Consider the following 5621-nt stretch of genomic DNA (forward strand, 5'->3'; position numbering starts at 1 on the left):
TAGGTGGTAGGGTAAGGTACGGTGGTCAGCGTAGGTAGTGGGGTAGTGGGTAGTAGGTAGGTTGGTAGGTACGGTAGGTAGGTGGCTAGGTAGGTGGTAGGTGGGTAGGTGGGTAGGGGGTGGTGGGGGTGGTAGGTGGGTAGGTCGGGTAGGTAGGTAGGTAGGTAGGTAGGTAGGGGGTAGGTGGGTAGTGGGTAGTGGGGAGTGGGAGGAGGTAGGGGGTAGTAGGTAGGTGGGTGTGGGTAGTGGGTAGGAGTGAGTGGTGCGGTAGGTGGCGGTAGGGGGTGGTGGGTGGGGAGTAGGTAGGTAGCGGTGGGTAGGTGGTAGGTCTGGTGTCGGTAGGTAGTGGGTAGGTGGGTAGGTAGGTAGGGGGGTAGGTGCGTAGGTGGGGTAGGGTGGGTGGTGGTAGGTGGGAGGTGGGTACCGGTGGGTCGGCTGGTAGAGTGGTAGGTGGGAGGTGGGTAGGTAGGTAGGTGGGTAGTGGGTAGGTGGGTTAGCGTGGGTAGGGGGTAGTGTTGTAAGGTGGGTGGTGGGTAGTAGGTAGGTGGGTAGGTGGTAGGTGGTGGCGTGGGTAGGTGGTAGCCTGGGGGTCGGTGGTAGGTCGGGTAGGTGGTAGGGGTCGTGGGTAGGTGGCGTACGGTGGTGGTAGGTAGGTGGTGTAGGTGGGTAGGGGGGGTAGGTGGGTAGCAGTGGGTAGGTGAGGAGCGGGGGTAGGTGGGTGGTTGGGTAAGGGGTAGAGTGGGTAGTGGGTAGGTGGGTAGGTGGGTAGGTGGGTAGGTAGGTAGAAGTGAGGTGCAGTGAGGGTACCCCAGAGGTAACAGGTACGGCTAGGTGGGGGGTGGGTAGGTGGGTAGAGTTGGGTTAGCACGTGGGTAGGTAGGTAGGAGGTAGGTGGTGGTGGGAGTGGGTAGGTTGGTATGAGTGGGTAGGTGGGTAGGCCGTGGTGACGCTAGTGGGTAGTGGGTAGGTAGTAGGTGGGTGCGTGGGTAGGTGGAGTGGTGGTAGCGTGGGACGGTAGTGGTAACGGTAGAGTGGGTAGGTGGGTAGGTGGAGTAGGTTAGCGATAGCGGGGGTAGGTGGCGGAGAGTGGGTGGGGTAGGTGGGTAGGTAGGTAGGTGGGTAGCGTGGTTAGGTGGGTAGGTGGGTAGCTGGGTAGGTGGGCTAGATGGGTAGGTAGGTAGGTGAGGTAGGTGAGGTAGGTAGGTAGGTGGGCTAGGTGGGGTAGGTGAGTTAGGTGGGTAGCGGGGTGGTTGGCGTAGTGGTAGGTGGGTAGGTGAGGTAGTTGTGTAGCTGGTAGGCTGGTAGAGTGGGTAGGTGGTAGGTGGGTACGGTGGGTAGGTGGTAGGTGGGTAGGTGGGTAGCAGTGTTGGGTGGTGCGGTGTTCCCAGTTAGTAAGCACGGCACCAAGCATAGACACACTGGTGGAGCAACAGGCAGCAGGCAGGCAGGCAGGCATGGGCAGGCGGCAGGCAGGCCGGCAGGCCGCAAGGCAGGCGCAGGCCGCGACAGGCAGGCGCGGCGGCAGGTAGACAGGCAGGCAGGCAAACAGGCAGGCGGAAGGCAGCGCCGGCAGGCAGCAGGCAGGCAGACAGGCAGAAGGCAAGATACGGGCAGGACTGAGGCGAAGACAGCAGGCCAAACAGCAAGCAGGCTCTGCAGCCCCGCACCTCGACCCGCGCCCCACCCCATCTGTTGCACAGCTGCCCCCCACCCCACCCGCACATTGGCCACTCCCCCCACTCCACTTTGCGCCCCCACCCATCCTCCGCCTCGCGCTCCCACCCGCCGTGCACTCCGCCGCCCCACCCCACTCGTGCCCCCACCCCGCAGCTGTGCGTCCCCCCCGCCTCGCACTCCGTGCCCAGCCACCTCGCACTCCGCACCCCCTCACCCCCCTGCACACAACACACCCCACCCCCACCTCCTCGCACCCACAAGCCCCGCACGACGCCGACCCCCGCGCACCGGTATCGCTTCGTGCCCTGCCGCAGGTCGGTTCGCTGCTGCTCGCTGTGAATACGACGCGGGAGGGTGGGCGATGGGTCGAGCGGCGGCCATGGCGCCGATCACACGTCCAACTAGCGGCGCGACACCTCGACGAGAGCGCGCGAAGAGCTGGTTAAGACGGAGCTCGACGTCGCGGGCGCGCGGCGAAAGCGTCCGACGGCGCACGGCATGTCCTCGCGCTGCACGCGGGTGGCGCACCACAACGCTCGTCGTCAGCCGACGGAGCGTCGCAGCAGCTCGAGACTCCGCCGCGTCTCCGTGTGCTCGGCGACGGCGAGATACAGCGTCTCGCGGCAGCGCGCAGCAGCCGGCGCGCTCGCTCGCCTCGCCGAGACAACGCGCGGATTCCGAGGCGCGCAAGCGCCCGCGTCGCCGGCAAGTCGTCGTCCGCCGGCCAGTTCGCGGCCGCCGGGCCGACTCGTCGGGTACGATATCGGCGAGCACGTGACGAGCTAGCTTGGTCCGGCCGTTCTTTGTCTGGCGGCGTCGAGCGCGCGCGGAGGCGGCGCACGAGGAACGCCCGCAGACGCCGCCTGCCCCCGCCGCGACTCCTCCCCGGTCTCCTCGCCCGCCGCTCACGCGAAGCGAACTGAGCAGCGACCTCTTCGAAGGCCCGCGCATCGCCGCGATTACCAGCGCCGGCCGCTCTCCGCGTACGCGAGCCGCGCTGGAACAGGCTCTCCACCTTCGCAGTGCAGCACGGCGTCGTAGTGCGCCGAGGTCACCGCGGCTGCCGCTAGCGCGCGCCGCCTCATAGGCGCCCCATGCGCGGGTAGACGCGCAAGCGTCGGCGGCTCGGCGCAACCGACGCAGGTACTTGAAGACGGCGCTCCGTGGTCACCGCCCAGATAGGCGCGCCAGCAAGCGGGTCCCTGACGCGGATGCGACAGCCGGTCCATACTTGTCGCCGAAGACGTACGTCCGAGGAGACGAGCTGACTCGCTGAGCAGCGACTGATCGCCCGCAGCGCGTCGGCATACCTACAGCACGGCGTGGAACTCCGTGAACGGCGATCGGCTGAGCGGACGTGACCCCGACGCTCGGCCGGGATACTCGGCCAGCAGCCTTCGCCGCCGGACGGTCACCGAATCCGCCCGAGTAGACGCTGTATCCACCTGGCCATAGTAGACGCGGAGTCATCCAGGAGGTTTTTCGGTGACCGGGGGTCTGTTGCGCGCGTCTTCTTCGCGCGCATAGAATCAGACTTGGCTGTGGCCAAAATTACTAGAGGGGGAATGCAAATGGGTGTATTATCGATAACTAATCCATAAGAGGAGCTATAGGCCATTGCCGTTAGAAACGATAATTACACTTGCAGATCGACTTGCTTTTATTTTATTATTGTTGTTGTGATTGTTGTTGTTGTTGCTGACTAATTATCCTCATTTTATTAGTGGTATTATGATTTACTTAATTATTCCGTATACATTAATTAATAAGCATCCTAGAAGCTACACAATCAATAACACGTTAAAAGGCACTCACTAAAGTAATTATGCTCAAATATAGCTCCAACAATAACTCGTGTAAATCTATGTGCTTACCTTTTGCAATGAAATTGCGCAAGATTTATGCCGTTCTGAGCTATTACCAAGCGCACATTCAAACAAAACTTGCAGTATTCTTCTATTCTTCAAATTGAATTTGACATGCCCATAATAAACGCGTTGATTATTGTACGTATCACGATCATTACCTTCGGACTGAGTAGCGTTTTGTCCTAGACAGTTTCACCGCATCCACTGCTTTGTGTAGATAATAACACCTTCCCACTGTCCTTGGTTGTCTTCACTCCACCAAGCTACTCTCATCATTTTCATCAGCATTGTTTACTGCGAAGTCAACGCGTCAATAATTACTTCGGCCCAAATGCTGGCTGAAATATTATCTGCATTGTCGAATGGCTCCGTGGTGTGCTGCGTAGTCAGGGCAGAATCCACCGTCTTCGCTTGATTGAAATAGAATGTATCGGTCGGTGGGGGTGTGGGTGTGTCGTCTCAGTGTCTGGTTTCGTTATATTATACTATATTATCTTAACTTACATTCTATGAGTGTCTAGGTGAGTGTCGTAGGGTCACAACACAGCAGAATCGAAACGACTGTTATTTTCTAGTCCTTGATATTCCGACGAGAAACTAAAACAACATACGGAGTGTTCTAGAACCAGTCGATTTACCAGCGGACAGTCGCACGGTTCACTATCAGCTATACTGACGATGTCGACAAAAAAACATTGCAGTAGTGAAAAATCTTTGCTATAATAACGTCCGCTACACCTACCTTCAGCTTTTAGGAGGCAAGCTTGTTCTGGGGGATATTTTCTGAGTGAAAAATGCATCCAATAAGCCGCGAAATTTAAAATACGGGTTGGAAGAGTCAAATATAGATTCAATTCATAGTGTATTACATTTCTATTTTTTCTTTTTACAAAATTACTATTTGTAAAACAACTGCATATGGTAATGAAGCTTTTCTCCTACACAGAGAACTTTACTTTGTTTTGTAAGCGAAGGTAAACAAGATAAACTTCTATCCCAATTATTTCCACATTTTGCTCCAAGGTTTATTATTACGTACTTCACATTCTTCCATAAAGAAACAAACCAGCAGTTTCAACACAAAGCACAGAGGTCCCCTTATTGGGCCACGGATAAACAGGCGCTTTGGTTAAACAACATATGCCCGTGAAAAACAATCTTCACACACGTTAACTTATTGTGTTCACCGCTTAATCGCGGCCACTGCTGAACGAGGACATTTTCATAGTTCCTGGCCTGTCCCGATAAAGCACTGTATAGGATCACTGTATGATAGACGAATCACGAATCACCCAGTTCCTACTTACGAACCCTATAGGCCACTTCATAGATACGTACACCTTTTACAATATATTTGTAATATTGAATAATTGTTGCCAAACAGTTTGTATCTTCGTTAATTTAACGTCTATATACATTCAAACGAAACACGTTCGTACGTGAAATGATTTACAGCCGTATGGCACAATAACACACCATCTCACTGGGTTGATAGCAACAACCTACACGACTTAATTACAGCCTTCTCTCTCTTGCGAAAATGATGACCATTATATACACAGCATTATTAACTACCACTGTACCCATGCCATAAAGCTATTTCCTTCATGCGGACAGTCCTTGAGGCCTTTACACTACCAGACAGCACTCTACTCATGATAGATCATGAGAGTAGCCTTATTACCATCCTATCAACATTTACTCGCACACCACCAGCCACGCTCTGACCATCTTCCCCTCAACCCCACCCTAACTCGCCAAGCCGAGCTCTCTCTCCTCTCTCCTCTCTCTCCTCTCTCACTCTCTTTCTCTCTCTCTCTTTCTCTCTTTCTCTCTCTTCTCTCTCTCTCTCTCTCCTTTTAGCTTCGCTTTCTACCCTCAGCCTCGACGTGCGGACTCCCCCGCACTCCTACACCCAGCTCTGCATCTCACTCTCGTTACCCTCGGCTCGTAGAAGGCTTTCTAATCGAGCGTATCATCCTGTTGCCGCAGTACAGGCACTCGTCGCCCAACTCTGTCAATGCCTGCTTCACGTCATCCTTCCTTTTCTTTGTCATCGCCACTGTGTACTCCTCC

General features: G+C 55.6%; 1 protein-coding gene across 1 annotated transcript in view; it reads right to left on the reverse strand.

Moving 5' to 3' along the window:
* LOC106812253 (vacuolar protein sorting-associated protein 18 homolog) overlaps nucleotides 1–1991 on the reverse strand; it is a 7763-nt gene extending 5772 nt beyond the window's left edge. The window contains exon 1 of the mRNA XM_014816083.1: nucleotides 1968–1991. The gene's annotated coding sequence lies outside the window, so the exon portion shown is untranslated. The remainder of the gene's footprint in view (nucleotides 1–1967) is intronic.
* Between the last annotated feature and the right edge of the window lie 3630 nt (nucleotides 1992–5621).

This window comes from Priapulus caudatus, unplaced genomic scaffold (assembly GCF_000485595.1).
Source record: "Priapulus caudatus unplaced genomic scaffold, Priapulus_caudatus-5.0.1 Scaffold626, whole genome shotgun sequence".
Classification (NCBI taxonomy): domain Eukaryota; kingdom Metazoa; phylum Priapulida; class Priapulimorpha; order Priapulimorphida; family Priapulidae; genus Priapulus; species Priapulus caudatus.